Consider the following 12,289-nt stretch of genomic DNA (forward strand, 5'->3'; position numbering starts at 1 on the left):
GAGTGAGAGATTTGATTTTATGGGTAATAAGTGAATACTTTCGGATACGACATCTGATTGGCACCAGAACAAGACACACTGTCATAAGATATCCTCCACATCTAACGTGTGGGTGCAGCATCTGAGCCACACAGCAGCTGGGTGTGAGTGGCACTACAGAGCAGTATTTTGTTCCCTCTGCTAAACACAGTGATCCTATTTTGAAGAGGTCTATTTAAAGGAGAGACACTCAGTGCCTTAGAGTGCTGGGCTACAGTGGTTTTTGTTACTGATCTGGGACATATGAGAAGTTACAACACTGTGTTGAGTGCTGTTTGCGGCATGTGTACGAACAGGGACGGTGGCAAGAGTCCTGTCTGTGTTGTAATACAAGAGGTGCACGAGTTTGTGTGTGTAGAGACAGAGCCGGTAGAAGCCAAACATCTTCTTTCTACTGTAATACAAGCAGTGCATGAGTGTCTGTACATGACAGTTCTCTCTCGTCATAGTGTGTTTTGTTTTGCATAAGGGCAAGTGGGACATGAGGGGTAGGTGGTAATCTGTGAATGAGAATTGGCTTCTTGCCGCGGGGCCATTCCCACGGAGACTCTTCTTGCATTCATAACTAGCTAGACTTGTGCAGTGGAATTGGAACATAATGCTGATGTCTTGACAATTTGATCTGTTCTTAAAGGAATAGTTTGCCAAAAATGTAAATACTATATGACTTTTTTTTTATCTGAACACAAAATAAGATTATTTAATGAATATCCAGTTTGGTGAAATCAATATAATGATAGTGCGTCATGATTCACTTTCATGTTTAATATATATATATAATATTTAAGCCATATATGATTATATTTACAGTGCCTTTTTGAAAGTATTTAGTATGTGCTGCCTTATGTTAAACTGCTTTAAATTACTTTTTTATTCCACATCAATCTACACTCAATACACCTTAATGGCAAAGCTAAAAACAGAATGTAAATTTAATAAAAAAAAAATAAAAAAAAACTGAAATAAGTACATTGCATAAGTATTCAAACCCTTAACTCGGTACCTAGCTGAAGCACATTAACAGCCTTAAGTCTTTTTAGGTATGATGTGAAAAGCTTTGCTCATCAGCATTTGGCAATTATCTGTCATTCTTCTCCTCATCTCTTCACCTCTCAAGCTCTGTCAGGTTGGATGGGGGCAGATGCACATTTTCAGGTTTCTCCAAAAATATTTGATCGGGTTTAATCCCAGGCTGTGGCTGGGCCACACATGGACATTCAAATACTCTTCACTAACCCACCATTAATGCTTGAGGCTCTAAATGCTCTGGACTAGCTTTTCATTAAGGCTGTCTCAATATTTTGATGCAATGCGCTTTTCTTTTACTCTGAAGAGTCCCTCAGACCCCCCTGCTGAAAAACAGCCCCACAGCATGAGGCTGCTACCAGCACACTTTAACTTTTGGGATGCTACTCTGCAGGTGATGAGCAGAGCTAGTTTCCTTTAAACAAGATGCTTGAAACTGGCTTGAAACAAGCTCTCTGAGCTCTACAGGCAGTTTATTTATTTCTATTTTTTTTTGGACCTCAGGGCTTTGTTTTTGCTCTGGTATGCATTTTCAGTTGTTAGACTTTTTATTAAGATGTGGGTGCCTTCTCAAATCATACCCATTCAGTAGTGTAGTAAGTAGAAGTGTAGTAACATCTACAAGCAATATTAATGCTCCTGAACTAAATTATAAGTGTCCCAGATAAGGGCATGAATACTTAAATGGAATCATTTAAGTTTTTTATTTTTTAATAAATTGCAAAGAAACGAAAAAAGCAGTATCAAAACCTGCTTTTTGCTTTGCCTTTATGGTGTATGGAGTGTAGATTAATGCGGAAAAAAAGTAATTTAAAGCAGTATAACATAAGACAGCAACATAACAAAATGTGAAAAAAAATTAAGGGGTATGAATACTTTTGCAAGGCATACACACACACACACACACACACCACACATGAGTGCAAGATTTAAAACAAACCAGTTAGTGGACGTATTTAACCACTGCAACATGGCTCAATGAAGTCCGATGCCTGGATATAATTGTAAAAAAGTAATACAATATTTAAGTCATAAAATCAGAAATATAAAGTTTTTCTATATAATTCGAATTCTAAGTAATTTCTATATAATTAATGCCAGTGTTTTTTTTTTTTTTCTGGTTTTAAATGCGTTACTTAAAGTATATATTTTTTTTAGCTGGAGTGAACTGTAAAGGTGGCGCACAGGATGATGATGATGGTGATAAAATTTCTTTTGGGGAGAACAATGATGCTATAAGCGCCATGTTATCGAGACACTGTGTCAAGTTAAGAGAAGCTAATAGTGGACGTATTTAACCACTGCAACATGGCTCAATGAAGTCCGATGCTATAAGCGCCATGTTATCGAGACACTGTGTCAAGTTAAGAGAAGCTAATCTTGATTCATTTCCATTCCACTGAGTCTCAAACATAATGCTTGTGGTGTGAGACGCTTGAAAACCAGCGAGACACATTGTGACTATCAAAGATATTGCTCTAGTGTACATTTAAAAATGGCACAAATGCACGAACACGTCTTGCATGTACGGCCTGCTGCGACTTGGTGCGAGCTGCTGAGTGATGGAGCAATGTGGGATTGTTTGTTCTTTTATATTCTCTCGAACTCCTACTTCTGTTCTCTCAGTCTGCTCTCTCCTCCTCTCATCATCCACCTCTCGCTATTTCTCATGCTTACACTCCTCTTCTCTTTTCACAGTGTGTCTCTGGGGATGATGCCGTTGCCGCTGGTGCCACTCTCCCTGTCGCCATGACGATGCCGCTCAGCCCCCTCTCCAGCGACGAGGAGCAGCAAAGGATGCTGGGAAACAGTCAACACCTTTATCCAGGGGCAGAAGAGGAAGAAGAAGAGGAGGAGGAGGAGGAAGAGGAAATGGATGATGACTGCGTGGACGAGGAAGGCGAGGAGGAGAACGGAGAGCTGGAGTTGGATGATGAAGAGGACGTGGACGACGAAGATGACATCAGGCGAGGTCCAAGGCGTTTGAGAGGAGGCAGGGAAGAGGGGCACAGGCAAAAAGGCACAATGGCTGGACGACTTCCAGGAGACAGACCGCTACGAGCTGGCAACCCGGGCCACACAGCCAACCCGTATTCGTCCAACACTGGACCCACCCACCAAGCGCCGGCTAATCAGCAGCAGCCGCAACAGCAGCGGAAGCTACGAGAGCGAAGCTCAAGCAACGCACCTGACGACACACACATAGCTATGATGGTCTTTCGAATTGGCATTCCTGATATCAAACAGACGGTTAGTCTCACACACACACACACACACACACACCTGTCTTCCAATTACCCACTCATATGCTATGCAACATCCGTCTTTTGCTAACCATGCCTGGTTGAGCCCACAGCATACATATTAACCAGGCAGTCAGAGTGCCGCCGAACACCGTTCAAAGAATCAATTAAGCGAATACTGGGAGTGATACAAGTTTATGACAAGTATACAAATCTAAAAAAGGAGGCACGAATGAATTACACAGACTTGGAAAAGCTGTTCTCAAGCGCTCAATGCCATCTCAAACAGTCTGGTGCATATGCTCTGCTATGGCAGGTCAGAACTTGCTCTCCCAGATACCTTTTGGTCAATACACATGACCTCTGCTGAACAAAAGACCTGTTATACTTACACTTTCTTCCCTAGCAGTACCTTATACATATATGAAATGTGTATAGACTTTAAAATAGATCCCAGAGCGCGGCAAGTTGCCAGTAGGTGGGCCACACACTAAACAAACACACATTGAGTGCTGCGGCTGCCACCACAAAACAGAAGTGTTATTAGCACTTTCAATATGTTTGTTTACATGCACTTTAAAAGTTGGGTTTTAGTTGGTCTAAAGGCTGAAATACACTACATGACTTTTGCCTTGATTTTCCTCTGATTTACTGTCTGGACAAGTTGATGCTAGTTGTTGAAAGTCAGAGCAGATTTGAGTTGACAGATTCCATAGAAAATGGGAATGGGTAACACATTTCTATCTTGATACTTTAGATCAGTCATGGGCCCTGTGTCTCACCTGGTTGGTCGTTGACAGCAACATTGTTCAAAAAGTTGCCCAGTGTATCATCAGCCTGATTCCATCCAGTCGGAGGATATCAAACATGATATTTTCAGCCAATTTTAGAACACATATTGTTTTCATTTGTCATGCGTCTACTAGCAACAAAGCACACATTTTTGCATGAGTTTGTTGTGATCAGAACAACTTAAAGTCTGCTATGTACGATCCTCAGTTGTTTAGTGTATGATGGCCCAGCAAGCTGCCCAGTGTATTATCAGCCTAGGTGTATGATGCCTAGTGTTTTAAAAATCTGTTTAGAATTTAAAAGTTGTAGTAGCTGTAGTGTATTCCAGCCTTTAGCTTGATTATAACTACATATGAATACTTTCTTTCTAAAGTTTGGGATCAGAAGAAATTAATACTCTTTCTATTCATCAAATAGTCCTGAAAAAATGTATAATGGTTTCCACTAAAAAAAAAAAAAAAAAAAAAAATTTTTTTTTTTTTTTTTTACATTGATATTACTAAGAACTATTTCTTGAGCAGCATATCATCATATTAGGATGATTTCTGAAGGATCGTGTGACACTGAAGACTGGAGTAATAATGCTGAAGATTCAGCTTTTCCATCACAAGAATAAATTACATTTAAAACTATATTAAAGTACAGTTAAATACTGTTATCTCTTAGTTGTAATAATAGTTCACTAGGGGTGTCCCTGACTAAGGATTTTCATAGTTGAATCGGAATTTTCGAATCTTGCCGATATTCAACTGATAGTCAAATCACATGTTTTGAGGGCGGGGCAAAATACATTAACAAAAGTCAAGTAAGACATTTAACAGTCATAATTATGTTAACACACAGGGAAAATATGTAACGGACACCTCACAGATAAAAATGGGGTAAATAATGTTTTATGTTTTGATTAAAAGATTGTTAACATTAAACGTCAGCAAAACCCTAAGAATTCACAACATTTTTTACAATAGTGCTCTCATTACGGTGTTATGTACAGTAAATGACAGTAGTTAGTAATGTCCTGCATGTTTCTGTTTTGAGCTGCGCGTGCTGAAGGTGACCAGTAGAATGAGGCATGTTTTTAATCAGTGGGATTTAACTCATCATCTATCTAATATAGAATACGCAACGTTATTTATGCAACATAACGCCAATATTACGACTTATAGGCTATCTGCACAAAATGCCCCGAATGCACGTGAACGTGTGCGTGGGTCTGAATGAACTCCTTTTGTGGACGTTTTCTTCACGCAGCAACGTGCAGAAAACACGGCAAATAACCTCTAAAAATTTTACAGCGTTTTTATTATAATAGTGTTCTCATAGCACTTAGAAATGTCACGGTGTCTGTTCTGTGTCTCCCTGGGTGGCCACTAGAGGTCTCACTTCCCCTTATTGTCATAAATGTCACGGTGTCTGTTCTGTGTCTCCCTGGGTGGCCACTAGAGGTCTCACTTCCCCTTATTGTCACCTTCGTCAGAACTTCATTGCCCACTAGCCTTAGCTGCTCATCACTGTTCATTGTATTCAGCTGTCACCACTTACCTTGTTTGCACCTGTCTTTATATACCCTGGTTGTTTCTGTCATTGTTACGGAGTCCTTGTTTAATGTCACCCTGGTTTCGTGTTTCCTTGCTGTGTTCGTGTTTCTTGTTTTGGACTGATTACCTGGATTTTGACCATTGCCTGGCTAAGTTTATGATATTTGGATTGCCCCAATAAACATACTGCACTTGGATCTACCTTTTTGTGTGCGTGTCGTGACAGAAGGACTCCGTCACAACCTAGATCCAGCGATATGTTTTTCGAGGATTCTCCCCCAGCCACAGAGCGGGAGAGGAGCAGGTTTGAGGGAACTCGCCTGGTGGTCTTCCGGGGAACCAGGGGAGGTCGCCAAGGAGGGAATGGTCGAGAGGAGGTGCAACATCGCTCTCAACCGTGGCTTCCCTTCGACCCTGGGCTCGTGGGGGACGGATCAGTGCCACTGTCTCACCATGGCGGACGGAGAGGGGAGAGGAAGCGCAAGTCCGCCATGGTGGCACCACTGCCCACGATGGCCGCAGAGCCAGTGCCACGAGGCAGGAAGGAGGCCGTCAGGCCTAGATCCAGCGGTGTGGGATTTCGAATCCGTTCCCCAGCCACCGTGGAGGAACGGAGGGGGAGACTCCGGAACTTAACCACCCTTCGTCAAAGGGGGAGTGAGGTGGGTGGCCTGGCGCAATTGTTTTGGACCATGGCGGTCGGGTTGGGTTATAATGATGCAGCACTGAAGGACTTTTTTTAACAATTGTCTGGGTGACCCTTTACCTCAATGGGAGATGAAGGGGCTGGAGATCCTAGACTTTTGGGGGTTTACCCGTTACCTGTGCCATCGGGCTCAGTGGGATACATCAACCACACTTGAGTCTCCAGACAAGATGGCCGCCAGCCCAGCGCCACAGCACAAGATGGCCGCCAGCCCAGCGCCACAGCACAAGATGGCTGCCAGCCCAGCGCCACAGCACAAGATGGCCGCCAGCCCAGCGCCACAGCACAAGATGGCCGCCAGCCCTGCGCCACAGCCCAAGATGGCCGCGGAGACAGTATTAAGCTACTTTTCCAGGATGCGCCAGATCCCAGAGTGTCCCAGGAGTGTTTTACATCACGGCCGCTGAGCCAGCGCCAATGAGCGAGATGGCCACCAGTTCAGCACCACAGCACAAGAGGGCCGCCAGCCCAGCGCCACAGCACAAGATGGCCGCCAGCCCAGCACCACAGCACGAGATGACCGCCAGCCCAGCACCACTGCACAGGATGGTCGAATCTACACCTGTGTTGGCAGACAAGATGGTTTACTCAACGCCTGAGTCTTCCGTCAAGGAGCCACCGGCACGCCATCATAGAGGCCGCAGGAGGAGGAGACAGGCGTCAGCCGTTCCTCAAAGCCCGGAGGACATTCCCGAGCAGGCCGCTGCCGTCCAGGAGGACGTTCCCGAGCGGGCCGCTGTCGTCCAGGAGGAGGTTCCCGAGCGGGCCGCTGTCGTCCAGGAGGACGTTCCCGAGCGGGCCGCTGCCGTCCAGGAGGACGTTCCCGAGCGGGCCGCTGCCGTCCAGGAGGACGTTCCCGAGCGGGCTGCTGCCGTCCAGGAGGATGTTCCCGAGCGGGCCGCTGCCGTCCGGGAGAACGTTCCCGAGCAGGCCGCTGTCGTCCAGGGGGACGTGCCCGAGGTTCCCGAGGCGGGGCTCGAGGTGGTTCTGGAGGCCGAGGCGGTGCCCGAGGCTGTGTCCGATGCCGAGGCGGTGCCCGATGCCGAGGCGGTGCCCGAGGCGGTTCCCGATGCAATGTCCGATGCGAGGCGGTGCCCGTTGCCGAGGCGGTGCCCCGATGCCGAGGCGGTGCCCGAGGCGGTGCCCGATGCCGATGCGGTGCCTGATGCGGTGGCCGAGGTGGTTCCCGATGCAATGTCCGATGCCGAGGCGGTGCCCGAGGCGGTGCCTGATGCGGTGGCCGAGGCGGTTCCCGATGCAATGTCCGATGCCGAGGCGGTGCCCGATGCCGAGGCGGTGCCCGTTGCCGAGGCGGTGCCCGAGGCGGTGCCCGATGCCGAGGCGGTGCCTGATGCGGTGGCCGAGGTGGTTCCTGATGCAATGTCCGATGCCGAGGTGGTGCCCGATGCCGAGGCGGTGCCCGAGGCGGTGCCTGATGCGGTGGCCGAGGCGGTTCCCGATGCAATGTCCGATGCCGAGGCAGTGCCCGATGCCGAGGCGGTGCCCGATGCCGAGGCGGTGCCCGAGGCGGTGCCCGTTGCCGAGGTGGTGCCCGATGCCGAGGCGGTGCCCGAGGCCGAGGCGGTGCCCGATGCCGAGGCGGTGCCCGATGCGGTGCCAGAGACGGTGCCAGAGACGGTTCCCGATGTAATGCCCGAGACTGAGGCTGTTCTGGAGGTCAAGGCGGTGCCCGATGCCGTTCTGGAGGTCGAGGCGGTGTCCTTGTCCGATGCCGTTCCTGAGGCCATTCCCGAGGCGGTGCCCGATGCTGTTCCGGAGGCCGATGCGGGGCCCGAGATGGTTCCGGAGGCGAGACCCGTGTCCAAGGCCGTTCCCGAGGCGGTGCCCTTGTCTGAGGCCGTTCCCGATGCCGTTCCCAATGCCGTGACCTGGCCATCGCCACAGCCTGCTCCTTACTGGCTCCCCGATTGGCAGGTTCCATTCGGGCCACTCAAATGGCGAATTCCTCCCTGGCCGTCTGCACAATGAGAATGGACTGATCCACCGTGGCCACCTGAACTGCCTGGCCCCTCGTGGTCCCCTGAACTTTCGGGTCCACCGTGGCCACCTGAACTGCCTGGTCCCTCGTGGTCCCCTGAACTTTCGGGTCCACCATGGCCACCTGAACTGCCGGGTCCCTCGTGGTCCCCGGAACTTTCGGGTCCACCATGGCCACCTGAACTGCCTGGTCCCTCGTGGTCCCCTGAACTTTCGGGTCCACCATGGCCCCCTGATCTGACCAAGCCACCTGGGCTACCAGGGGAGCCATCGCTGCCGGTCCCAGTTCCCCTACACGGGCCTGGCCCGCCATCCCTCCCCCTGTTCTGCCTCCACCAGTCCACCTCCCTCCTGGTCTCTTTGTTTTGTGTTTATTTGGTTCTGAGGAGCATCTGGAAGCTGCTCCTTAGAGGGGGGGGTAGTGTCACGGTGTCTGTTCTGTGTCTCCCTGGGTGGCCACTAGAGGTCTCACTTCCCCTTATTGTCACCTTCGTCAGAACTTCATTGCCCACTAGCCTTAGCTGCTCATCACTGTTCATTGTATTCAGCTGTCACCACTTACCTTGTTTGCACCTGTCTTTATATACCCTGGTTGTTTCTGTCATTGTTACGGAGTCCTTGTTTAATGTCACCCTGGTTTCGTGTTTCCTTGCTGTGTTCGTGTTTCTTGTTTTGGACTGATTACCTGGATTTTGACCATTGCCTGGCTAAGTTTATGATATTTGGATTGCCCCAATAAACATACTGCACTTGGATCTATTTCATCTGTTAATTAAAATGGTTGCAAAGGGATAATCACCATATATATATATAAACAGGCTGAAATGTTTTCAGCGCAACTCAACCAAATGCATCTTATACAAGATAAATAATATATATACAGTATATATATATAAACAGGCTGAAATGTTTTGAAATCACTTGTACCCTACCTGATTGAAAAAATCCAGTCTTTCACACTTTTTTGTTTGTGTCAGTTTGAGTCTTGTTAATGTTATAAATCCCTGCCGCCAAGATGCTCCTCTGTAGGTCACGGACTATAGAAAGTGAAACTTAAATCTAAAATATTTATTTGAAGCTTCTTTCTTTTACGATTCTTATTTACAGCATTATTTTAATTGGCTGTATATTAACTGATTGGGAGAAAACCAGTAGTTCTATGTGAAATCAGACATTTGATCACCCCCATATAGCCAAAATGGCATGATCATAACAACTCTGCGGATATTCGACTGTGAGATTGGTAGTCGAATCAGACTCCTTCTATCGAATCTTAGACTATTCGGGGTCACCCCTATAGTTCACTTGATCAAATAAATGCAACCTGGATGAGCGTAAGAGACTTCTTTCAAAAATATCTTACCTATCAAACTTTAAAATGGTAGTGTAAATGTAGTTAGTGGCTCAGTGATCCAACTGAACTCAGTTCATTTACAAATCCGATTCCAAAAAAGTTGGGACACTGTACAAATTGTGAATAAAAAATGAATGGAATAATCTACAAATCTCATCAACTTATATTTTATTCACAATATAATATAGATAACATATCAAATGTTAAAAGTGAGACATTTTGAAATGTCATGCCAGATATTGGCTCATTTTGGATTTCATGAGAGCTACACATTCCAAAAAAGTTGGGACAGGTAGCAATAAGAGGCCGGAAAAGTTAAATGTACATATAAGGAACAGCTGGAGGACCAATTTGCAGCTTATTAGGTCAATTGGCAACATGATTGGGTATAAAAAGAGCCTCTCAGAGTGGCAGTGTCTCTCAGAAGTCAAGATGGGCAGAGCATCACCAATTCCCCCAATGCTGCGGCGAAAAATAGTGGAGCATTATCAGAAAGGAGTTTCTCAGAGAAAAATTGCAAAGAGATTGAAGTTCTCATCATCTACAGTGCATAATATCATCCAAAGAGTCAGAGAATCTGGAACAATCTCTGGGTCAAGGCCGGAAAACCATAATGGATGCCCGTGATCTTCTGGCCCTTTGACGGCCCTGCATCACATACAGGAATGCTACTGTAATGGAAATCACAACATGGGCTCAGGAATACTTCCAGAAAACATTGTCGGTGAACACAATACACCGTGCCATTCGCCGTTGCCGGCTATAACTCTATAGGTCAGAAAAGAAGCCATATCTAAACATGATCCAGAAGCGCAGGCGTTTTCTCTGGGCCAAGACTCATTTAAAATGGACTGTGGCAAAGTGGAAAACTGTTCTGTGGTCGGACGGATCAAAATTTGAAGTTCTTTTTGGAAAACTGGGATGCCATGTCATCCGGACTAAAGAGGACAAGGACAACCCAAGTTGTTATCAGCGCTCAGTTCAGAAGCCTGCATCTCTGATGGTACAGTATGGGGTTGCATGAGTGCGTGTGGCATGGGCAGCTTACACATCTGGAAAGGCACCATCAATGCTGAAAGGTATATCCAAGTTCTAGAACAACATATGCTCCCATCCAGACGTCGTCTCTTTCAGGGAAGACCTTGCATTTTCCAACATGACAATGCCAGACCACATACTCCATCAATTACAACATCATGGCTGCGCAGAAGAAGGAATCCGGGTACTGAAATGGCCAGCCTGCAGTCCAGATCTTTCACCCATAGAAACATTTGCCGCATCATAAAGAGGAAGATGCGACAAAGAAGACCTAAGACAGTTGAGCAACTAGAAGCCTGTATTAGACAAGAATGGGACAACATTCCTATTCCTAAACTTGAGCAACTTGTCCCCTCAGTCCCCAGACATTTGCAGACTGTTATAAAAAGAAGAGGGGATGCCACACAGTGGTAAACATGGCCTTGTCCCAACTTTTTAAAGATGTGTTGATGCCATGAAATTTAAAATCAACTTATTTTTCACTTAAAAATGATACATTTCCTCAGTTTAAACATTTGATATGTCATCTATGTTGTATTCTGAATAAAATATTGAAATTTGAAACTTCCACATTGCATTCTGTTTTTATTCACAATTTGTACAGTGTCCCAACTTTTTTGGAATCGGGTTTGTACATTCAGATTGGTTGGTTCCATCAGAACTAAATCCACTGATTCATCCCTGAAAATTTGATCAGAAGCATCACGTTTCTCAAAAGCATCGGGGGATGAGTTGATTGTAGAGACCATTGGTGGTAATAGTTCTATAACCTACTTGGACTTGTCTCATGTGTCACATCGCGCTGCTCGAGCCCGGTGTAGACACAGTGTTACAATACTTGTGGGAAACACAGCCCTGGTCACTTTACTTATTCAGGATGTAAAAAAGAGTTTCAAATAAATCACTGATATGTCCAATTACTTTGAACTTTTAAACTACAATATTTATTTCTCTTGATATGGCTTTACTGGATTCTGATGGCTCAGGAATCTATATTTAAATATGGGCTGACGCTGGCTGGATCTGCTGAAATTGCCCTCCAGCATATGCTCATACGGTCTGTGTGCACTTGCACGAGTGTGTGTATGTGCATATGTGTGTGTGTAAGTAGATTTTATCCAAACTTCTCCTCCATACAGATGTGCAAACGTTGGCAATTTTTTCTTCTTTTTTTTCCCCAGATAAAGCAAAAAGAAAGAGCAAGAGAAAGAGAGAGTGAGAAAGCAAGCAAAATGAAAAAAAAAATAAAAACAATTTTAAAAAAAAACAAGGGAAAGTAAGTACAGGGACTCTAGTTAAACATCCAAATGGCAAAAAATCCTTCCCAAACAAAATCCTGTAAACAACTGTTTGACTTTCAAATAGAAACAGACTCAAGGTGACCTCAACGGTTTTAGATGAAGAGAAAAGGTGGGATAAAAAGATGTGGGTTTGAAGTAGCCCAGTAATAAGCATGTGATGGTGTTCAAGTGAAGCTCTTTTTCACAAGACAGATTAAGAGGATCACTGGTTTGAGGAATAAAATCACCACTGCTGTAATCGGTTTATTGTACAC

At 45.8% G+C, this 12,289-nt stretch overlaps 1 pseudogene; it reads left to right on the forward strand.

Moving 5' to 3' along the window:
• The window catches only part of LOC122136801, a 105,128-nt pseudogene that overhangs the window by 31,029 nt on the left and 61,810 nt on the right, over positions 1-12,289 (forward strand).

The sequence above is a fragment of the Cyprinus carpio genome, chromosome B3 (assembly GCF_018340385.1).
Source record: "Cyprinus carpio isolate SPL01 chromosome B3, ASM1834038v1, whole genome shotgun sequence".
NCBI classification, from domain to species: Eukaryota; Metazoa; Chordata; class Actinopteri; order Cypriniformes; family Cyprinidae; genus Cyprinus; species Cyprinus carpio.